Raw genomic sequence first — 24,709 nt, forward strand, 5'->3', positions numbered from 1 at the left:
AGAAGAACCGCCTGAAAACACTTCTTTAGAATCTATGTCTTTTGGATAGAAAAAGTGAGCCATCTGACTGAACTGCAGTGTCCCCTGGAGGGTTTTAGAACAAGGTGAGGGTAAAATGGGATTTCTCCATAACATCCACTGTCTACCCACAGACAGGTCTAGCTCTTACGAGGTGTGGCAAGAGGCAAGGACAGCAACTCCAGCACCGACACCAGCTTGGGTGTGTAGACCCCAGGGTTGTGGGGAGGTGTGTGCCAGCCCCCCAGGGCTGTGCAGAGGTACTCCAGGAAGCTACAAGACAGTTTGAAATATTTAAGCATTTGAAACATTGTTTTTAAATTGTTATGCTCAGATACAGAACTAAGTGATACAAAATCTGTACAATGTTGCAGCTTGCTTAGGTGTATGCAAGCTGCTTGCCGGCAGCCTAGGGCACTCCAGGGAGAATTTATTATCTTCTGCCTTCAGGGTCTCCTGGAGGTGAGTTTGAGAAACACTGATATAGGGCCGGGGCGGGGGTGGGGGTGGGGGAGAACTAACAAGAACTGAACACTTGTTCCACGGCAGGCACTATGCTGCCTCTCATCTACCCCGACTTTGAGGCGATGCTAAAAGTAGATGCAATTGCTCCATTTTGCAGGTAAGAAAACTGAGGCTCTGGGCAGCAAAGTGGCTTGTCCTAAATCACACAGCAAGTAAGTGGCAGATCTGGATTTATTTAAACACAAGCTGAGGGACTTCCCTGGTGGCACAGTGGTTAAGAATCTGCCAGCCAATGCAGGGGACACGGGTTCGAGCCCTGGTCCGGGAAGGTCCCACATGCCGCTGAGCAACTAAGCCTGTGCGCCACAACTACTGAGCCTGCGCGCCTAGAGCCCGTGCTCTGCAACAAGAGAAGCTACCACAATGAGAAGCCCGTGCACTGCAAGGAAGAGTAGCCCCCCTTGCCGCAACTAGAGAAAGCCCACGCGCAGCAGCAAAGACCCAACACAGCCAAAAATAAATAAATAAATTTAGAAAAAAAACACAAGCTGAAGCCCAAACTGCCCCTCCCCGCAGGGAGGGTGGGACCCACATGCACGTTACAGTTTCCAGTCACCTTGCTTCCAACTTTACTTACATAGTGTATTACTTTTATAACCACGAAGATGAGAAAGATGAAACAATGATAATAAATACTGACAAACAGGAATGGCAAATAGAAAATGGGCTGGTCGGTGCTTTGTGACCACCTAGAGGGGTGGGATAGGGACAGTGGGAGGGAGACGCAAGAGGACGGGGATATGGGGATATATGTATATGTATAGCTGATTCAGTTTGTTATACAGCAGAAACGAACACAACAATGTAAAGCAATTATAGTCCAATAAAGATGTTAAAAAAAAAAAAAAGAAAGCTAAAGAAAAGAAAATGGGCTGGGCCAAGCTCCCCAGGACACGAGTTCCCATCTCTGAACCTCAGTTTCCTCATCTGTTGAAAATGGGTGCACTCTTGCCTCTCTCTGCAGATCAGGTGGCACAAGGGATGGCAATGAGGCTGCAGGGCTATACGAGGCAAGGTGTCATGGCACGGAAGGGGTCTATGCAAACTGCCAAATGGGAAGTTACATCCAAGCCCCACTTTATCCCCTCACTTCTCAAGTTATCTCTGCATTAATATCCCCCCCCCACCAGATATACTATAATGCTTGACTGTTGTAAAAAAAAATCCAGTTCCCATTGAACTAAGAATGACACGCGTGGGAGTGAGTCCAGGAGGGACATCTCCCTTGCCCTCTCTGCCACAGCCATGGAAATCCTGGAGCCGACCACAGAATTCCCCAGAGTGGGCATCCATGTTTATAAACATGCACATTCCAAAACAGTACCAAGGGACAACACGCAAAAAGGACCGTGGGACCCTAGATGACAATTTCTCATGACTGACTGTTTGTTGAGGCCAAATGAGCCTCTAAATCTTTTGACGCAGGATCCTGCTTCACACGGCTACACAGGGTGGGAATGGGCACGTTGCCACCATGGAAAGAGAAGCGTGGTGGTGGGGACCAAAGATGAAAGTCCATACCCCAGAAGTATGTGAACACACACACACACACACACACACACACACACCCCTGCCCATCTGGTTGCTGTGTGCCCTTGTGCAGACCATGTTACACTTCTGTGCCTCAGTTTGCTCATCTGTCAAATGGAGACAATGTGGTGCTACCTACCACCAGGGAGCTGTGCAGACCAAACGGGATGGCCCGTGCAAAATGCCTCTACAGTGCTGCTGACACCAACCCCCAACCCTAAACTCCATAAACAGCAACCAACCACCACCACCTCCCCCATTTCTCTTCCTTCTGTCCCTCCCATCTCTGCAGACAGGATCTCAGCCCCGCAGTACGGACTCTCACCCGGGGTACAAAGACCCAGCCAAGCCTGGATGCAAAATAGGAAGAAGGAAAGTTGCAAAGGCTGTGTGTCAGCAACGTCTGATCGAGGCTGACTGAAATAGGCCCTGTCCTGCAGTGACACGGCGACAAACACGCTGGTCCCACCAGGACACCGGGAGCCAAGAACTAGATTTTGGATGCAAGGAAAGACCCAGAGAAAAAAATAATTTAAAAAATGGTTGTTTTAGCCAATATTTTATAACTGTAAATGGAACATAACCTTTTAAAAAAAGTAAATGGCAACCAAAATATATGCAGTCGTACCAGTTAAAATAATTGCAAAATAAAACTCCTTAGTATTCAATAAATAAATCATTTAAAATGGTAGTTTCAAACTCTCCTTCTAATAACTTCCTTCACACTTTTAGAAAAGAGACCCAGTTTCTAATAATCCCACTCAAATCTGAAATCCAGATTCCCAACCTCTGTAAAATAAATAGATCAAGTAAGTATTTATTTACAGACATATCACCCAAGACGCTAAACACAGATCAGTCTGTCGAAAAGGAGTTCCTTTCTCTTCTCCATTAAGTAGAGGCGCTCAAACTGTTTGGTGGGGTATGATTTCTTTCAAAAAACATCTCTCCAAGTTTTGATACTTGAAGCTGGAGAAGTGGACATTCAATAAACATTATAACAAAGGCATGCTCTCCAAGAAGAACCATGTTTCCCTGGAGTCCGCTAAGATGCTGCTTCAACAGACCCCTCCACAGCTGCCCTGCTGATGGAGAGGACTAGCCTCCTTCTGCAACGAGGTAAAGCAGAGTGGGGACAGGAGAGCAAGCAATACTCGGTATAAAAGCAGACAGCTGGGCTGCACGAGCTGCCCTGCGAACTCAGTGCTACGTAAACAAGTAACCTCTTGGAATTTACCCCGGAAGAGTGGAATCTTTTCCATAAAGATCTGGAAAGCGTTCAGGCCTCATTCCAAAGGTTGGAACTTGTTTGCAGAGAGCAGACTTCTTCCTGGGGTAAAAAAGTCTCAAATTTTTAAAAACGGCCAAAAAAAAATTCCCCGTAGCTGACTTTCTGTCAAGAACTGCTCTGGTTGGTTCAGATAAATATTTGGCCAAAGCACATAGATGTTCAGACCTAGAGTCACCTCAGAGTCGATAAGAACTTCTCCCGACACAATCCGAGTGCCCACGTGACGACATGCCCATCCTTCCCAGGCCCAGCAGAGGCCATGGAGCCGCCAAACGAGCACTGGACGTGGTGTCCACGGGGACACATGGCGAGCAGAGCAGAAACACACCTGACTTCATGGCTCTTACACCACAAGGTCCTGAAACAGCTGCCCGACTAGGTGACCTTGGGCCGGCCGCCTCACCTGCAGGCCACCTAAACTCCGAGCCCCAGTCAGCTGCCTCGCTGTGAATGGGGACATTCACCACCTGAGGAAAGAAGTGGGACTGGGCCCCGCACGGGTGCTCCCTCTGCTCCTCTGGTATTGTTATCCCACTGCCTCTGTTTCTGTCTGTCTCCATCTGCATCCTCCAGCCTCCCTGGATGGCCACCATCACCACCAACACTGGTCTGCTTGACCTATGAACTCCCGCTCCCCATTCCGATGTCAGTCAAGCTCCCCCCTCCCCAGCCCCCAGACCAAGTCAGTCCCTGCCCTCAACCGCCAAACCCCTGCTACTTCTCATCTTCATGTGTGCTTACTGGGCTGATATCTGCCTTGACCACTGGGCTATAAGCTCCATGAAGGCAAGAGTGTCTCTTCTGTTGACTTTAATAAATATTTGCTAAAAAAGGAAATTAGAAAGGCAGGCAGGAAGTAGGTAACACTTACACAAATATAGCACAGTCATAAACAGAGAATTCCCAATGATGGGGGGGGGGTCATGTTTAAAATAGGACTTTAAATTTTGCAGGTTTTTGAAGTCTGCCTCTCTAGAATTAGTCCCTATGGCACTGAAAACCCATTTCCTGGTATCTCTCGGGCCTGCAGCTGGCACTGGTTTCCATGGTGGGACTGTTTGGTGGGCTGGCCCCGGGCTCTGACACCCACAGAGCTGCCTCCACCCGCCCCTGGTTCTGCTAGAGCAGAAGCAAGGGCCTCCAAGGGCCCGGGACTGGATCTCACTCCCCCAAACCACAAGTGTACCTCCCTGCCTTTCTAAATTAGCTTTCATCCACAAGAAAACATCAGAATGATATGTCTTAGCAAATTACATGATTCTTATCTGTGGCAGGATGTTTTGTGTTTTTTCCTTTTTTTTTTTTTCCATTTTGTTTTGTTTTTACTCATTTTCAGTTCTTACAACCCCTTTGGGCAAATTTCTGAACGCGCTCAGTCTACCCAGCTTCTCAGCACATGCCACAAAACCCCAGGACTGAGCTCAGAACAAAAGGAAAAAAAAAAAAAATTCCCTCCTCCTTTTGGATCATTTTCATTCCTTTCCTGTAAAGGAAATCTGGAAATGTTTCAAAAACATCAAGTATTCAGAATCGACTAAAAATCCAAATTACCTTTCTCCCTTCTTTTTTCCTTCTCTTTTTCTTTCTTTTTTTTTGTCTCCTCAGGTACTTCCCCCCATCTATATTTAAAAGAGGTAAAAATACCAATTACTATGTAATTAAATGAGTTCTTCATTAACTTGAAGGATTTACTGGTTATTATGGGTGGGAGAAACCAGATTTTTAGATTAAAATAATTATTCATGGCATTACAGAGTTCCAGGGCTGGAAAAGTTTAAGTGTCAACCAGTTCTGTTCCAGCAGGCTAGGATGGGCAGGGGGAAACTGATGCTTCTGGAGCCTCTTTAGTGAACCCTCAATAGGTCTGTCACTGCTTCTGCCTCTTTTTCCAGCCCTCACCCACTCCTCCTCCTATGAAATTGGCTGCAAGAAACAAGTTTACGTTCTCACAAAGCAATTTGGGCTTTTTTTTTCTGAATGTTCTTACCCTGGGATTATTTTCACTTTCTGATGACAAAACAGTTTATAACATTGCTGGACCGTCTTTGGTTAACTCAGTTCTTCTGAGGTTTTCACACCCTTTTTTGCAGTTGTAAAACCTTGAGCAGAAATGAATGATTATGAACAGACTCCAAAGATGTTTTTCCCTATGAATGGCCAGTAGCATTCACTTTACAATGGAAAGGAGATGGAGGCATTTCAACTTGGGGAGGAGGGGGCACCCCTACCTGGACTGCCAATCACCTCCCTCCCAGAGGGGTGGGTCGACACAGTGGCAGCTCCTTCTCAGGGCTGCCGCTCCCGGGTCCCCTTCTGGTCCCCTCACAGCTTTCTGGGACCAGGCAGGGCCTTTTGGTGACAGCAGGATTGTGTGAGCACGTACCAGGGGTTCGACCTCCTCTTGCCCCATTCATCCCCACTCTCACTGAGATCTGACCCAAAAGGTGGCTTGTAGCCAGAGCAGAGGAGCTGTTTGCACATCCCAGAGTAATTGGCTGGGCTTCTCAAAGCATCAGTGGGTATGCAGACCCCACTCCCTAGTGAAGTGACAACAGCACCCCACACGTCACATTCTGCACTTATTCCGGGGATACGATCATGTGTCAGGACTCTTGCAAGCAGCATTCTTGAAGTCTCTTTAAAATTCTCTTTGGGGATCTCAAAGAAGAAATTAGGAAAAAAATGTCAAAGGTAGCGTGAAGCTCTTAGATATTTATCTTCTTTGGATATTTCTGGCCAGTAATTTACATTCACATCATTCAGTGAAACCACTGGCATCTTCACACTTGTCCTGACCCATCTGTTCAGTCATCAGTGCTGGGCCTTGAGGAGGGATGAAAGAAAGGGCAGACTTCCCTCCTGCCCTCTTAAGACCTGCAATCCAGTTAGGCATAGAAGCCACCAGAACAGAACCTCAGAACCAAAGCCAGGCACCTGAGAGATCATCTTTTTAAAAGTCTTCATTTCCCAGGTAAGGAAAGGTCAGGGAGCCTGCCCCAAATCAAGCTGACTTTTAACAAACAGGGCATTTGGAGGAGGTTATGTGTTGGGCAATTAAACTTATAACTGGAAGCCTAATCCATCAACTACTTTGGGCAAACAAAGTTAGAAATATAAGGTAATATCGTTTCCCCAAGTAGAGCTGGGTTTTCAAATTTCATAAAAGGTTGTGTCCAACCATGTAAAATGAAAATGACGTATTGAGGCAATTATCCAGCTACTTAACGTCAAAACTCCCAGAAACTTTGCCTCAATCAGTGAAATAACTGAGGCCAAAAAAATGAGCATATGGCTAATTCCAGGAATAGCTGCCTCCAGACCTCACCTTCTCTGGGGGTCAGAGGCAGAGCCGAGGGGGTGGTGGAGACTCCTCGCCACTCGTGAGCAGTTCCTGGGGAGCAGGCTGGTGGCTTCGAGCACGGGGGCGTCCAGGTGGCTAGGGTCCTCATCCTGGCTCCACGGCCTGAGCCCAAGTGCACTCCAGTTCCCCATCTGATAAAACAGGATGATAACGTCTAGTCTAACAGAATTGTGGGAAGGGCTGCGACGGACGATCCATGGAAAGCGCTGAGCAGGAAGCCTGGTACCCCGTAGGTGCTCACTGTTATTCCTATTACCACCCGCTTTGAGGGTTTGTGTTTAGTGAACATGTCGGTATGTCTTTGGTCTGGTCTGTGTCACGCAGTTGCATGTTTCATGCTGGCCTCTTCTAGAATGCCAGCTCGCTGAAAGGTATCAGAAACGAGTTACTTTGTTGTCTTTTGCAACAACTGATCCTTCATATTCTAATCTAGAAAAAGAAGATCAAAGCACATACATTTTAATGTCTGCTAAGCCTGTTGAAAAAGAATTGCTTCGCTTTTACTAAAAATTCTGCTTTCATATCACCTGCCTTGATAGCCTTACTCTTAAATACAAAAAAAAAAAAATCAGAAAAAGTTATTCTTTTAAAAAGACCTTATCTTTTGCAGTGAATAACTGCAAAGCATTCGCAAGAAACATAAATTCCATTTAATAAGAAACATAAATTCAATTCCATTCTAATAAGAAACATAAATTCAAACAATAAAAACAGGATCGTTTTTATTTTAAATGTTAGGTCTGATGGTATTTGGGGCCCCAAGCCCACAACGATGGCAGAGCAAGGAGATAATGCAAGCTAGGAAGGAAGTGTCTGAACAGGTCTGAACACGTCCCTCTCTGGGCTAAGCCGCGGGCAGATGTGAGTAGACACGACCAGTCAGGGTGGGGACTCTGCCTCTCAGTGGTGAGAAGATGTCCCTTGTCCCTGCATCCAGCTCAGCATCATGCCCCACAGGCCCCTCCCATGGAGGCAGTGAGTTTGAAATTCGGGCTCACCGGGGCGAAGGTGCAAACTCCCCAAACCAACACCTCACTTGCTTCCCCACATCCCATAGTATACTCCTACATACATGGAGAACTGGGTTCAACCGAATCCTGCAAGTTTAGCTCTAGCACAAGTCAAGGCCACACAAACCATAAATACAGCCAAGAAATGCAACAGTCTTGTGAAGTTCAAGTTCATCCCTGCAGTCTTCAGACACCATCTGTGGTGCAGAGGGTGTGACCTTGCAGGAGTCACGAGGGCTGGTCCTCGGGAGTTGGGCGGGGGAGTCTCTGGCAAGCTGAAGGGTGCCCCACCTCACACTGTGATGGAAGGAGAGACCCAAACAAGCAGGGTGCAGGACCTGCGGCCGGGGGGAGGGGGGAGGCTGAGAGGGCGGAGGCTGAGAGGGCGGGGGAGCCGGGTATTCCCCCAGAGACCAACAGGACCGCACGACTCATGAGTTTACGGCTTCAGGTTGTAGAAATTTGAGTCACTGACTTTGAACACGTGAGGCAGAGCAGAGGGCCAATACACCAAGACCAGCGTCCTGGCACGAGCTCCCACCAAGGGACACCTGAGCACAGAGGCCAGCCTGAGGCCCTCCCCAGCCCACCAGCTCATCCCTGCCTAACCAGACCCCATCCTCCCCGCTGAGGGGCACAGGTTTCTCTCTCTCGGTCTTGACTTTGACATTTCCTGTTTCCCTAGGGTCTGATCAGCCAGGATTTATGCATTAGGTCGCATTAAGTGTGGGCTATAACAATCATGAAGAAGTCACCCCAAGATGGGCGTTCCCTGCATCTAAGCTCCGGCTGTACCCCCGTCAGCCATTGGACTCTGGCCACGTGGCCCCACCTGTTTCCGGGGACCACATGAAGATACTGGTGTCACCCAGGGTGCTGTCAGAGCAAATGGCAGACCACGGTGGAGGGAGGGCTTGGTGGAAAGGAGAGGTCTGTACAGACAGGGAGAGTTCTCTTTTCTCTGCATAAAAGTTATGGTGTCATCCAATAAACAGTTTTTAAAAGAGAAAAAGACCCTGCACTTGGAGTTTTAGACTAAACACAAGGTAGATCCAAAGTTCCTAACCACCTCCACATCCCGCGCCCATCCACTGAGGTACACTCCAATCCCCTGACCCCTAAAGACCATATTTTTTTGTCTTTATTTTTTGCGGTACGCGGGCCTCTCACTGCTGTAGGCTCTCCCGTTGCGGAGCACAGGCTCCGGACGCGCAGGCCCAGCGGCCGTGGCTCACGGGCCCAGCCGCTCCGCAGCATGTGGGATCTTCCAAGACCGGGGCACGAACCCGTGTCCCCTGCATCGGCAGGCGGACTCTCAACCACTGAGCCACCAGGGAAGCCCCCCCCTAAAGACCATATTTGACCCTCAGATGAAGACAGTACGGTCCAAGTTAACCCAGTCAACAAAGTTCATTCAATCCCTACTATGTGCCGGGCCCCAGTGCAGAGCCAGGGACACGGCAGTGAACTGAACAAGGCCATGCCCAGCGGAGCCTGCAGGCCAGTGGTAGAAGCATCCGGAATCCCACGAAGAAGACAAATGTCAGATGGGCTGAGTGCCAGGGGTGAATACGAGCTGCTGACAGAATAATGTGCTCATCTCCGCATCACCACCCGCCACACTTCCACGGGACTCCCTCCGGGAACTCCCACTGTCCCCCAGAAATGGGGGTGGGGCGAGGAGGGAGGCAGAAATGAAATCTGATTCACTTTCTGGACCACATTTCTGTAGCTTAGAGTTTGGAGGGGCTCTCCATCCCGCTGGAGTAGAGATTTCGGTTAAATTTAATTTAAAAGTCAAGGCAAAATTCTCAACTTGGCTGGTGGCTGGTCACGGCCCATCCATGCGTGACCGCATTGCAGATGGGCTCATTCATGTGCTAAGACTTTCTTCCTAGTCAGGGACATCCGAGCAGATGCTCACTTCTAAAGGCACCACCAGAGAGAAGTGGCAGGAAGGATAGAGCCCCAGGACAGCTCCCCCTCTTGCTGGACAAGGCACCCTTGAGGTCAGGGGTGTAATCAACCCAAAACCCCACACCCAGATGAGCGAAACAGTGGGGGGACAGGAGGGGCGTCGCTCATCTTCTCCTGTTCCCTGGCCCTCTGGCTCAAATCCCAGGAGGCAAGGGGAGACTGCCCAGAGCAGTGGTGCCCAAGAAAGAGAACATGAGCCTCAGACCAAAGTGTAAAGGTTCCATATGAAGTTCATTTCCATATATTTTATTCAACCCAATATATCCAAAATATTATCATTTCAACGTGTATACAGTATAAGTTATTAATGATGTAGTTTACATTATTTTTTAACATCTTTATTGGAGTATAATTGCTTTATGATGGTGTGTTAGTTTCTGCTGTGTAACAAAGTGAATCAGCTATACATATACATATATCCCCATATCTCCTCCCTCTTGTGTCTCCCTCCCACCCTCCCTATCCCACCTCTCTAGGTGGACACAAAGCACCGAGCTGATCTCCCTGTGCTATGCGGCTTACATTATTTTTTTTCATGCTAAGCCTTCAAAATGCAGTGTGTACTTTCTTTTTTTATCTATCTGTTTATTTATTTACTTTTGGCTGCGTTGGGTCTTCGTTGCTGCACACGGGCTTTCTCTAGTTGCAGCGAGCAAGGGTTAGTCTTCGTCGCGGTGTGCAGGCTTCTCATTGTGGTGGCTTCAGTAGTTGTGGCATGCCGGCTCAGTAGTTGGGCCTTGTGGGCTCTAGAGCACAGGCTCGGTAGTTGTGGCGCACAGGCTTAGTTGTTCCGCAGCATGTGGGAACTTCCTGGACCAGGGCTTGAACCCGTGTCCCCTGCATTGGCAGGTGGATTCTTAACCACTGTGCCACCAGGGAAGTCCTGTACTCCTTATAGCACATCTCAACTTGGATGCTAAATTTTCATTGGAAGTACTTGATCTGTATACAGATTTTATAAAATTTACAGTTGAAAATGGAGAGGTACATGCCCAAGATGCTCCAAACATTCTTAAAGGTTTTCCAATAACTGAACTGCGTATATGTTTTTAAATTTAAATTAACTAAAAGTAAATGCAATTCAAATTTCGGTTCCTCGGTGGAACCGAAACTAGTCACATTTCAAGTGCCCACTGGCCACGTGTGGCTCATGTTACCAGCCCAGGCAGCACGGATACAGAGTATCTCCACTGTCCCAGAAATTTCTACTGCTCAGGACAGGGAGCTTCTTGAGGGTGAGGTCTGTTTCTTACTTCCTTCATTCCTCTCCTTACCTGGCCTCCCAACAAAAGGCACTGGGAAATCGCTGTTTCCCAAAATTGATGTTAAGACTCCTAGGGTACTAGATAAAACACAGCTTCTGCAAGAGGGAAGAGACATGGGGATATACGTATATGTACAGCTGGTTCACTTTGTTATAAAGCAGAAACTAACACACCATTGTAAAGCAATTATACTCCAATAAAGATGTTAAAAGAAAAAACCCCAAACAACACAGCTTCCACCCCTGCCCCAGATCTTCAGAATCTACTGCAGGCAGGGGGAGGTAGGTGGGCAGTCACCCCAGGTGACTTTTAAGCCTCAAGCCAATGGCCACAGATTTTCCTTCTTTCCAATACTCCCTTATCCAGCCATGGCCATTGTGTGAGTCGGGAATCTGATGGAGCCAGGGCAGCCCATACACCTTGGAACTCAGCCAGGGCTGGCCCTGCACTCAGGGACAGAGTCTTTTCTCCTTGAGTTTCCTGTGCGTATCAGGGACACCAACATGCCTATGCCCATAGCTCTTGTCAACACACAGGGACGCTCAGGAAATGTCAGCTGCCTCTTCTCACTGCTCTGGAGCCCCAGTCAGCCTGAACATCAGCCTTGGGGGAAGGAAAAGCTCTTTCCCCACCTTGAACGTGGGGTGGGAAAATCTGGCCGGTCAGGCTACACAAAAGGAGGGAGTGTGCAGAACCAGTTGGTTCTGGGACTGGACTGATTTGCAAATAAAATCTTTCTGCATGGTGGTAGCCCCTTCCCCCGCCCCCCTGCTCCAGGAGGGAGGAACCCCAGGCCAGCCACTTTCATCTCAAGGATCAGCCTGGAGGCTCTACTTCAATGCAAGCAGACACCCCGAAGGGCAGTGACTAAATGCTGGATTCTGGGCTCTTCCCAGCCACCAACAAATCCCCATTCCCAAGTTCAGGCACAAAGACTGGCTCCAAGTGAAACGTGACCATGGGGTGCAGAATCCCAGTAGGGATGGACATCTCTCTGGGGCATCACAGGGATTCTCTACTCAGTTCCCAGTTTATCCATTCAATGCAAACCTGAGGAATAGTCAGCAGTTATCCCCCGGGGTTTTTTGGAGCAGGGAGCAGGGGGTAAACGGGAGTCAGTCTCACGGCATGTTTTTTCCAGGCTCTTATTTCATGTTTCAGGAGACTCACACACTGCTGGTGGGAATCGTATTTGATACAACAGCCTGGAAAACTAGCCACATCTACTGACGCTGAGCACACTGATTCCCAAAGACCAGCAATTCTACTCCTAGGTATGTGTCCAACAGAAACGATCCCAATGCTGATCAAAGGCATGTACTAGAATTAGGATGCTCAGAGCCCCCGCTGTAAGGCCAAACTAAAGCCACAAGCAATACCAGGAAAGAATCTCACAAATGTAGTACTGAGTGCAAAAAACTAGACACAAAAGAGAACATTCCACGTTGTTCCGTTTATATAAAGTACAAAGAACAGGAGAAACCAGCAGAGGCCGTGGGGATCAGGAAGGTGATCTCCCCTGACTGGGGGCTTCTGGGGTGCTGTTGACACACTTGACCAAGATGCCGGTTGCACAGGTGGGTTCTGTTTATGCAAATGCATCGAGCTGTAAGCATTTGGTAGGTGCTCTCTAATTAGGTCTGTTACACACCATGGGGGGAAAAAGTTCATAAAGAAAAGAGAGTTAGAATGGGCCGTGGTAGGTTTCTGCCCCATAAGAAGCCAAGGAAGAAGCAAAGGGCACGCAGGCAAGTTGACGCGGGCGTGAAAGCGCCCACATGCGTGCAATCCAGCTCTCTGGCCTTGCAAAGGGCAACGTCCTCCCATCAGATTGACCCCCTTCTCCTTTCAGAGGCACCAAACCAAAGTCACCTCAGCTCATAGCCACTCAGGGCTGATTTTACGACCCAGCTCACAGTCCAGAGGATAATGACCTCCAGTTCACAGGTTCGAAGGGTTTCCAGGGTCTTAAAGGGCTCCATCCAGGGTGGACTTGGCAAGGAGGCCGACAAGCCCCGGTCCTTCAGGGCCACGTCATGCGGCCAGCTCAGCTTGGCAGCCACCTGCAGGCCGGGCACACCCCGGCAGGCGTGAGGTCTAAAGTGCAGGCTTAAAAGGGCTGTCTCTCATGTATTCTTTTTGCCACTTTCCATAGAAGACTTTCTGGGGCAGAAGCTGCTAGATCAACAGCAAACCCAAGCTTTCCTGCTGGGCCCCCAGGGAAGGGAACTCGCTCTTTGAGCCTGGGGAGGGTTGGAATCAATCTAGTGCCCAGGAACCAGAAGCCCACCACATTCTCAACTTTTTTTTTTTTTTAGCTGCACTGCGCGGCTGTGGGATCTTAGTTCCCTGACCAGGGATCAAACCCATGCCCCGTGCAGTGGAAGCATGAAGCCCTAACCACTGGACCGCCAGGAAAGTCCCCACATTCTGAACCTTGAAGAGGAAGAACCCCAGGTCCTGGCACCTCCCCGGGATGCATGTGCCTCGAGCTCACCACGACCACCCCGTCACTCACCCAACATCACAGACTCTGCCCCTCCAGGAGGCCTTCTAGGACCTTCCCTCCCTCCCCTCTGGGCTCAGAGCTTCCTTGGCGCCCCACTCTCCTCCAAGTTTCCTCCATCATTCCCTGGAACTCTCTGACGTCTCCCTGGTCACGCTGGCTCAATGCACCAACAGGCACGCTCACATATCACCCCTGCCCCCCCTCGTCTCCCCCGGCACCCATCACAGTTGAAATTAAATAATCATTTGACTCAGTTTTTGTACCTCGTCCACCCAACAGAACCCAAGCTCCGTGAGGGCAGGGACCGGGCACGTCTTAGCCACCACCGGCTCCCGATGTTTATTTCCTTGTCTGTGTCCATCTGTGGGTTAAGGCTCAGAGTGGGGACATCAAGGCATTCCCAACACTTGGCTGCCCATCCATCTTATTTCTCCCTCTCCTTGGCATCTCCTGTAGAAAAGAGTGGTATGCAGCCGTGGGGCAAGTCCTAGAATCAAATCTCAGCCCAGCCACTGCCAGCTGGTTGACCCTGGGCAAGTTACCAAACCTCTCTGAGCTTTATCTACCCCTCAGGGTTGGAGGGGAGACTGACTTGGGTTAATCACTGACCACAGTGTCTCAAACATGATAGTATTATTTTCTTGTATCTTTACAGTTTCCTTCCATTTGAGGCCACTGTCCAAGAAGGCCAACTCTCAGGCCAGAACAGGGATCCAGCACCTGATTCGTTCATTCATTAACAGGTTCCACTCAGTGCAGCTGGCCTAGGCACGGGACACAGTGGGTGGACACCACAGACAAGATCCCAGCCGCTTCGGTGTTTGTGAGGTTTTGCAGAGGGGAGAGGTTGTTTGCACATTCATCTTTTCATGTTTCTCTCTCTCTCTCTCTCTCTTTTGGTTTATGCAACAAGATTTTTTTCCCCAATAGCTTTAAACCCAACATATTATTTAAGTTATCTAAGACTCCTGTACCAGGTAATAAAAATATTATAGGTTTTTTTCCTATTATTTTTCTTTTCAAAATAAAAACAATGATTGCAGATGTCTTCACAGGGAAAATAAATAAAACCAGCTTTCGTCTGCACACCAAGGTACTATAACTTGTCATTTCCTGAGTAAGTTAAGTGCTGGCTGAGTGTAGCCTTGAAAGGGAGGACCTGATTCCGGACACCCAGGTACCACAGACAGTCTTGGGCTCAGCAAGGGCAGCTATGGCCTCCAGAACCACCCGATTCCTGAGCAGCAATCTCTCCCCAGCCAGGAGATGTATAAAAGACGGTTTCTTTCTTTCTTCAAGCATCACAGCCCCATTCAGACCCATCAGCTTGAGACAATGAAAGGAGAGCACAGCGTCCCGGCTCCCTTTGAGCTCACACCCCCAGAGACCTCTGTACAAACTGAGAACAAAAGGCGGGGAATCCAGTGGCAGTCCCCAGTAACTCCCCCGAGACGTGCCTCTGAAGAGCTTTCCTTAGGAATTCTGAGCAGAGCAACCCCGAAGCTCCTCCCCCAATAAAAAATAACTTTAATCCTCATTCAAGATCACCGGTTCCAATTTAAAACCTGCAAGTCCCGGCTCTCCTCTGCTGGAACCTCCCCTCTCTTTGGCAGGCAGCCCTGGATGCTACTTTCCGCTTCTCCACCGGCTTCTAAGTGGAAAGAGGCACCCGCTGAGCCTGTGCAAGTCCCAGCTCAACACGCGGGAGAGAACAAAGACTTAACACAAAGAAGAACTGGGCCTTCCAAGCCCTGCAGCCCCTTGCTCCAGAGCAGGGATGCTTCAGGCGCTGGAGTCTGTTTCCTCGCCAAGATGCGCTGTCCGCCCCCTCCCACCCCCGACTTTGCACACTGGCTCTCTCTCCAGGGTTGGGAAAGGTCGAGGGTGACCTACAGTGGTCCTGAGATCCTGGACCTCTCCAGAGGCCTTCCACTCAGCTGGGAGGGCAGAGCCCAAGCAGTGGACACCAGAGATGAAAGCCAAGATAGGATGGAGCTGGCCCTCTAGGGACCGAGGCACAGGGTTACAAACAGAGACACACATTAACCATCGCGAGGTGCTGGATTTTGTCAGCCTTTAATATTCTGCAGTGAAAAATCACTGGCTTTATACACACACATACACACACGCACACACACAAAATCTAGAAGGGTTTTGTATTCTTCTCCAAGCTGAGCTGTCAGACAGTAGGAATTTTGGTCGTTGTACCTGTCCATTCTGAAGAGTCCAAAAGTGGATTTTTCCAGATTCCTGACGCATGGAACCTGAGAAAGCCACATAAAGTCCCACCAGCAGACCAGGACAACCCCTCCATGCACCGATTCAGCACAGCAAATCTCTCCTAAGCACGTACAGGGGTCAAGAACCCTGCCAGAGCCCACAGAGCACACCTAGGTGACGTGGCCACAGCCCTGTCCTCCTGATGCTTACGATCTTCTGTTCACACAAGTTGCTACAGGTCAAGGTGGTCTAGGATGAGCATGATACAAGACGCCCAGGGACAGCTCCAAGGGCTGCAACCCATGCAGTAACACAGGGCCCGGTGCCCGCAAGGGCCCCACACTTCGTTTAATGCTCTACTGTCCCCATTTTGAAGTTCTTAATAATTTTTTCATAAGGGGCTTACATTTTCATGTTGTACGAAGGCCTGCAAATTATAGAGCCAGTTCTGGAGATACCGAAAGAGTAATACAGTCAGGATTAAACGGAGAGAGAAATCACATCCAGAGAGCTTCTCTTATTCCTGGTACATGTAACAGCTGAAGTACAAATGAATACTTGGAAATGGCATTACACCCTCGGTTTACTCCCATCGTTGGTTTAAGTAGAGACCTTTCCAGGGTCACTGCAGAATCAGAATCTTCCATACTATACCAAGGGGAAAGTTAGCAAAATCAGTTTCCATGAGTCTGTTTATCATAACTCTGGTCTATAACAGCATCTTTTCTAATGCAGCTCGGCCTGACGATTTTAAAACTACGGGGACCTTTAATTTATCAAGCTAATGTGATTACAAAGCCATCCCAGAGTCTAGCCATCTCAGAGGCACTCAAGTGGAGGCCCCGCCTGTGAAATTTATGACCTGAAGCTTACGCTCTTCCAGTCCCTTTAAATGGGAAAATCTTTACCTTAGTTGAGGGATGAACTCATTCCACAATCTGAAAAAAAAAAAAATTAAGCCCTTCCACAAGTGCTCTGCTCTGTTAGTTTTTACAACTCGTCCGCAGACAACGAGGTTTAAATACCATTTACCACCAAGCTTCATTTTAACCTTCCTTTGCGGAGGATGCAAAATCAATTACGTATCTGCTGATAACGTCCTCGCATCGGTGGCATCTCACAATTAATGCAGTCCACGAGGCTGGCCGTAAGCAGCTTCACACAACACCTTCTGGTTATTACAAGCATCACTCTGACCCAGAGCTGAATGTAGGGGGTTCAGACACAGCACAATGCATGGGGATTTTGCGTCTTTACGAAATCAGTTTGTAGATGGTTTAATTAAAATACACCAGAGCATAACTCAATTGGAATTGAGGTTCCCATCAAACCAAATTAGGCAGCAGAAATCTTCCCAATCTTAAAAGTCCCTACAAGGGACAGGGTAGAAATTTCACTCAGCTCTTTGGAGTGTTTCTTCCTCTACTAATATAACTGTTTTCACCAGTAAAACCAACTGCACTCAAAGATAGAAGAGACATGACATCTTCTCAGCCAAGCCCCTCGTGTTGCAGGTGAGGAAAGAGGCTCAGAGAAGTCAAGTAAGCAGCCCCAGGACACAGAGCAGTCAGTGAGAACTGGGACCAGAGATGCAGTGGCCTGAAAAAATGAGGGCAGGGCTTCCCTGGTGGCGCAGTGGTTGAGAGTCTGCCTGCCGATGCACGGGACACGGGGTCGTGCCCCGGTCCGAGAAGATCCCACATGCCGTGGAGCGGCTGGGCCCGTGAGCCATGGCCGCTGAGCCTGTGCGTCCAGAGCCTGTGCTCCACAACGGGAGAGGCCACAACAGCGAGAGGCCCGCGTACCACAAAAAAAAAAAAAAAAAAAAAAAAAAATGAGGGCAGCCCTACAAGGTAAGAGCCAGCAACCTCTAAAGTCAGACTGCCTGGGTTCAAGTCTCAATACTATCATTCATAAGCTACCAAAACCTGGGCAGGGTGACCCTCTCTAGACTCAGTTTTCACATCTGTAAAATGGGGGTGTTAATCGTGTCTGTTTCAAAGGTTGCTGAGAGTAAATGAAATAATGTAAAGTCTAGGACTAAGTACCCAAATGTGGGTTACTATTATCACAACTCAAGTTTCTCAATTCCCTGTCCTGTGTTCTATTTCACCAAACTGTTCTTTATATTATAGGTTCTTTACCTCTGAAAATCTCCCAGATCTAGGGAAGAAGGCTATCTGTGTGCACACCCCAGGGATGAGGCACCTACAAAGCACCAGGTGGGCACACGGAGACATGAAATGCATACATTGTGGGTCTTCCAGAATTTGTTTTGATCTGATCAAAACTAATTTTAATTGATGGCCAATTGGAAGGAGTCCAAAAACAATCTAAAAGATAAATGACAACACTGAAGTTCATGAAATTCTAAAATGCTTCCAAAGTGCCGTGGGTCCCTAGGTTTAATAAAATTAGATGGCAGCAGAATAAGGTCTGTAGCTTAGTGATGGTATTGTACCCATGTCAATTTCCTGGTTTTGATAATGTTCTATGGTTATGTAAGATGTTATCATTGGGGGAAGCTGGTTGAAGAGTACATAGGAACTCTGTATTATTTTTGCAACTTCATGTGAGTCTAAAATTATTTCAAAATAAAAAGCAAAAATAAAATTATGAGGCAGAATCTAGGAGAGCCAAAAGATGAAGGGGACTCTTGGCAAGTCTTCAACATGTCCAAACATCTGGGGGTAGCCATGGGAAGGAGGAAGAACCTCCACGTGAGAGCATACAGGAGGAAGTCAAGTCCTGAGGGAGGGATGGGACTCGGTAAAGGCCAGGGGAAGAAAGCAATGCTCACGGCAGGGGCTGCACCAGCACGGGAGTTTGCTATGCCCTGGTACCCCCTCCAAAGGGTCCCCTCTTCCCGAAGTGGGCTGCCTGGAGCTGTCACCAAATTCAAGTGAACAGCCACATGCTCACCTTTGGGATTTCACAGACTATTTCAGCCTTGTTTTTATGAGTGTGGTTTCAGCTGCTCACCCAAGACTTCCCCCCTCAAGCATGTGCTTACATAAAAATAACTGGGCTTCCCTGGTGGCCCAGTGGTTGAGAGTCCACCTGCCGATGCAGGGGACGCGGGTTCGTGCCCCGGTCCGGGAAGATCCCACATGCCACGGAGCGGCTGGGCCCATGAGCCATGGCCGCTGAGGCTGCGCGTCCGCAGCCTGTGCTCCGCAACGGGAGAGGCCGCAACAGTGAGAGGCCCGCGTACCGCATAAATAAATAAATAAATAAATAAATAAATAAATAAAATAACTTCTGCTCTCAAACCCTAAGTGAGAGGACAAGGAGGATGGCGGTTTTCTTTGCTTCTCACTAGCCCTTCTTTTTGAAACTGCAGCAGCCATGGGCCAGCCGGCATGGCACAAGGGTTCTTCACCCAGAGATGAGACAGTGAGAAAGCGAAGCTGTAAAGGAAAATTCAGGGGATGTAGAACAGAAAACAACGGGCATCAACCCAAGGGTGCTATAAACCAAGTCCTCTGATCAGCTCTCCCAAGCCCACCTGATCCCATCCCACCAACTGATCCCCTCCTGGGATCTTGGCATTGGCTGTTCCCTCTGCCTGGGATGCTCTTCCCGAGCTGCAGACGGTGGTGCCTTCTCGTCATTCAAGAATCAGCTTAGATGTCACCTTTTTGGAAAGGCCTTCTCCGATCGCCCAGACAGTCACTTCCCATCCCATAGCAGTTATTATTGTCTGTTCTCTGATATTCGTGAACTCATCCATGAGAATATACACTCTGTGACTGCAGGGACCCTGTCCGTCTAATTACTGCTGGATTCCCAGCTCCTAGGACAGCATTGGGCACACAGTAGGTCCTCAATCACTGGAGGGTGGCTCTTAAAGGGGGTGCAGGGCTTCCCTGGTGGCGCAGTGGTTGGGAGTCCGCCTGCCGATGCAGGGGACATGGGTTCGTGTCCCGGTCCGGGAGGATCCCACATGCCACGGAGCGGCTGGGTCCGTGAGCCATGGCCGCTAGGCCTGTGCGTCCGGAGCCTGTGCTCCGCAACGGGAGAGGCCACAGCAGTGAGAGGCCCGCATACTGCAAAAAAAAAAAAAAAAAAAAAAAAGCGGGTGCAGAGCCTGAGTCAGAAGAGTTGAAGATGAAGGGTCGGGCTCTCAAATGGTCTTCATTAACGAAGTTGAAGGATCAGGGGCAAGTCATTTCACCCCCCAGGTCTCGGTTTCTCCAGCTGGAAACGGGGGGTAAGCAGGACAGGAAAACGACCCAAACGACCGGTAAGACCCTTGCCATTTCCGCACTGTGGGTCGAGGTTTTCAATCAGTCAATGTATTCTTGCCTTTCCTCCTTTCATCCATTTGTCCATCCCTCCAATCATTCTTTCCCATGGGCTGGGTCCTGGGAATATAACCTTGAGTGAGACACACCTCCTATCCTAAAGGGACAAATAACCTTCTAGTGGCAGAGAGGGAAAGGAGGTAATTCCTGCACTGACCAGCTAAGGGCCAAGGAGACTCCTGGGTCTCTGGCTGGGCCATTCATGCAGAGAAGGAAACCAGAGCTAAAATCCCACAGATGCCGCAGTGATGGAACAGGTATATTAGTTACATCCAGGGAATCTGATCAAGAAACCCAAAGATAGTCACAGTTGAGGACAGATTGAGAACAGAAGAGGATCACTCCTGAGATTTCTGCAGATTACCTGTCCCCCATCTTTGCCATGGAAGGACTGGAAACCCTCCTCAGGAGAACAATTACAATCACTGCTACATTCCATCTTATTAACTAAAGAGCTTAACACACGCACCCACGTACGAACATGAGCACATGTGAGCACACGTGAGCACACACACACAGAGATGCCCTGGGCCAACCCCTGAAGAACTCATGGAGGACTGGAGTATATGCATATTTCTTTCAAAACGCCCCACAGGAGTTCTGATGTGGCACCCTGGATTTAGAGTCAACGAGCCTCCTGCTAAGTTTCCTTCTGATCACAGTTGTAGAGGTCAATGACAACAGCGTGAAACGTATCCAGGAGGATCTTAGCAGGTGAACTTTCCTAAGCATCGAGAGCATTGCAGTCACAAAACAAAAGCTGGCGCCTCCCTGGTGGCGCAGTGGTTGAGAATCTGCCTGCTAATGCAGGGGACACGGGTTCGAGCCCTGGTCTGGGAAGATCCCACATGCCGCGGAGCAACTGGGCCCGTGAGCCACAAGTACTGAGCCTGCGCGTCTGGAGCCTGTGCTCCCCAACAAGAGAGGCCGCGATAGTGAGAGGCCCGCGCACCGCGATGAAGAGTGGCCCCCACTTGCCACAACTAGAGATAGCCCTCGCACAGAAACGAAGACCCAACACAGCAAAAATAAAATAAATAAATAATAAACTCCTACCCCCAACATCTTCTTTAGGAAAAAAAAAGCTAGTCTGGGGTGGGGGCAGGGTGTGATGAATTGGGCAATTGGGATTGACATGTATAAACTGATGTGTATAAAATTGATGACTAATAAGGACCTGCTGTATCAAAAAATAAATAATATAAAATTCCAAAAAAATAAAAAAAGAGACAACCAAAAGCTAGAGCTAGAGCTAGGCTGAATGATAAGGTTCAGACAACAGACTGTTGATTGTTGGGGGGTAGGGAAGGCTGAGGGGAGGGGAAATGAGTGAAGGTGGTCAAAAGGTACAAACTTCCAGTTATAAGATAAATAAGTTCTGGGGAATCTAATTTACAGCATGGTGACTATAGTTAACAATACTGTATTGTTTGTTTTGTTTGTTTGTTTTTTTGCGGTATGCGGGCCTCTCACTGTTGTGGCCTCTCTCGTCCCGGAGCACAGGCTCCAGACGCGCAGGCTCAGCGGCCATGGCTCATGGGCCCAGCCGCTCCGCGGCATGTGGGATCTTTCCGGACCGGGGCACGAACCCACGTCCCCTGCATCGGCAGGCAGACTCTCAACCACTGCGCCACCAGGGAAGCCCTGTATTGTGTTTTTGAAAGTTGCTGAGAGTAAATCTTAAAAGTTCTCATCACAAGAAAAAAAAATTGCAACTACGTGAGGTGATGGATGTCAGCTAAACCTATTGTGGTGATCATTTTGCAATATAAACATGTATCAAATCATTATGTTGTACACTTTAATACAATGTTATATGTCAATTATATCTCAATAAAACTAGAAAAAAAAAAGGAAAAAACAAAAAAACAAAAGCTAGTCTGGGGATTCAGCTCAACACCCCGGGACGCACCCCCAGCCCTTGCAACACACCCACCCGGGGAAAGCTGTCTGCAGGTCCCGCACATTTCCTTCCTTGCTGTGGCCCAGCCTAACTCTTTCAAAAACAACTTCATAATGTACCCTGGAGTCACAATCACAGCCCCTTGTTTATGGGCTTGGCCAGATCAGATAAAATTTCATTCTCTGAATTGGTTCCTAATTTAATTACTCTCCGGATAAGAGCTGGCCTCCCGTAGCTGCAGGGGAGGGACTCAGAAGGCACTGGCGCCAGGAGCCACGAGCTGCAGTTCTCGTTTGGCAGCTGGTGGAGGATGAGTTGTTCTGGGGCCTTTGCAGATCAAAGGGGATTAGAATAGTGGGCTTGGGCCAGGCGGTCACCGTCTGTCCACCCAACCAGCCTGTGTTTATTGTCCCCAGCCAATCAAGAGGGTGACCTGCAGTTTTACTAAGCGCTCAGGGAAAACGTTCAGGGTAACTGGACTGACTCTGAAAACCCAGATTCAGTCCTGACTCTGTGTGGCCTCTCTGGGCTTCGGTTTCCCCATCTACAAAATGGGGCTGGACTATGTTTCCCTGAAGCCCTTTCCAAGCTCTAAAATCCAGACAATTCAGGTGGGGATCAGTACCTCATCTGAGAATCAAGCCTTCTCTAGGGCCAGGGAAAAAGCATATAAAAAGGTAAATGAGGGATTCCCTGGTGGCGCAGTGGTTGAGAGTCCGCCTGCCGATGCAGGGGACACGGGTTCGTGCCCTGGTCCGGGAAGATCCCACATGCCGCGGAGTGGCTGGGCCCGTGAGCCATGGCCACTGAGCCTGCGCTTCCGGAGCCTGTGCTCTGCAACGGGAGAGGCCACAGCAGTGAGAGGTCCGTGTACCTCAAAAAAAAAAAAAAAAAAAAGTAAATGAATCTTATTATTAAAAGCAAGTAAAAATACCTCATAAGTTTTAATTCTAGAAATGGAACCATGTCCACACAAAAACTCATAAATGAATGTTTATAGCAGCACTATTCATAAGGGCCAACAGGTGGAGAACACCCAAATGTCTATCAACAGATGAATGGATAAATAAAATGTGGTCTATTCATACAATGGAATATTATTTGGCCATAAAAAGGAATGAAGTACTGATATAAGCTACCATATGGATGAACCATAAAACATTATGTTAAGTGAAAGAAACCAGACCCACACAAAATATTATATGATTTCATTCACCTGAACTCCAGAATAGAGAAATCAATAGAGATAGAAAATAGATTCCTGGTTGCTTAAGGCTGGAGGGTGGGGGGTGAATGTAGAGATAGAGGGCTGATAGCTAATAGGTACACGGTTTCTTTTCGATACAATGAAGTGTTCTAAAATTACATGTGGTTCTGTTTGCACATGTCTGTGAACATACTAAAAACTACAGAATTGTATACTTTAAATGGGTGAATTTTATGTTATGTGAACTACATCTCGTTAAAGCTGTTTTATAAAAAGGACAGGTTGAATGGGCAAAAAAGTCTGTTGCATGATTTGGGAGATTGGGATTGACATATATACACTAATATGTATAAAATAGATAACTAATAAGAATCTGCTGTATAAAAAAATAAAATTCAAATTAAAAAAATCAGATGAGAACTTCGTAAAATAAATATATATACACATAAATACACACACACGTCTCCCTAAACAATCCTGTACCTTCATAACTGATCCAAAGGTACATAAACCCACACACACACAGAAAAAAAGAAACTCCTGACTTAAAAGTGGGCAGACCTGCATTTTTCTATTGATTTGTTTCAGTTTTAACAGCCAAAAGCAAATTTATTTTCTACCATCTAAATGGCAACTGAGGTTTCATCTACTTTCCAATACATCATTTTTATTCTCTGAGCCAAATTGTGAACAATGTAAAAGATCCATGGATTTTCAGCTGTCGACCCACGGGCAAAAGATTTTTTTTTTTCCTGGAAGCTATTTCCAATAAAGAGGCCACATTTGTTAAGCTCACTCTTCCCTTTTGTACATCTTTCCATATCTAATTTCTCACAGAAACTGCTACAGAGCAGGTATAAACAGCTTTTCAAAGTTAGGGCAACACAGATATCAGGCTGATCCCACTTTCATTAATCGGAGCCTTCTTTCATCCTCTCATTTACTGCCGCTGATAACTTTCTTAGCCAAGTTCAATATGTCCTAAAAGCAGCTGTTTCCTCTGACTTTCAAAATAGTGCGCTTGGATTATTGGCCTGAAGTGGGGTTGGATGGGGCCTTCCTGGAACTATTATCTTTATAGAGAACTGTGACAGAATAAGGGATGGTCCCATCAGTGAAGGTCAGGCTACAGATGACCAAAGAAAAGGCAATCGTGAGCTTCCCACGGTTCAAGAACACCCAGGTACACAGGAAGATGGTCCTCCCGAAGGACTCACCATTTCTAAGCCCAGACGGTGTTTCTTTCAGACAAGAAATACTGATGGGTCAAAGTAAGAGACAAACAGGGGAAGTTTAGTGCTTAATGCTGGATGGTACACAGGCAGCGTGGGCCTACAACTCAGCTCTCCATGCCCCTCCCCTCAGACCACCACCCTGCTTTACTTCCTCCCCTGGGTGGGGTTCAGCATCCTGGGACCCCAAGCAGAAAGATGCTTGAAACTCCTATAGCCAAGACACCATGCCCTTTGCAAGACACAGAAGGAGTCCTGCTACCTCAAAACTGAGTCCCAGTCCTAAGGCAACAGTGTCCAGTGGGAGAGGAGGTGTTGGTCCCACCAGAGAGAAGGGCCCTGGGCTGGCTGGGA

The 24,709-nt window shown here is 48.1% G+C and overlaps 1 protein-coding gene across 9 annotated transcripts in view; it reads right to left on the reverse strand.

Moving 5' to 3' along the window:
• Positions 1 to 24,709, reverse strand: part of CHST15 (carbohydrate sulfotransferase 15) — a 100,964-nt gene that overhangs the window by 66,951 nt on the left and 9,304 nt on the right. For 3 of the 9 annotated variants that reach the window (XR_016388190.1, XR_016388195.1, XM_089898313.1), the window contains exon 1: positions 6,690 to 7,333. The exons of 3 other annotated variants lie outside the window; for them this stretch is intronic. The gene's annotated coding sequence lies outside the window, so the exon portion shown is untranslated. Of the gene's footprint in view, positions 1 to 6,689; positions 7,346 to 24,709 lie in introns of those variants that run through there. 3 more of the 9 variants (XM_022568512.3, XM_022568513.3, XM_022568511.3) reach the window with 3 other exon arrangements.

Source organism: Delphinapterus leucas, chromosome 16, assembly GCF_059928025.1.
Source record: "Delphinapterus leucas isolate spDelLeu-1000000601 "Yukka" chromosome 16, BTC_Dleu_Yukka2, whole genome shotgun sequence".
In the NCBI taxonomy this organism is placed as follows: domain Eukaryota; kingdom Metazoa; phylum Chordata; class Mammalia; order Artiodactyla; family Monodontidae; genus Delphinapterus; species Delphinapterus leucas.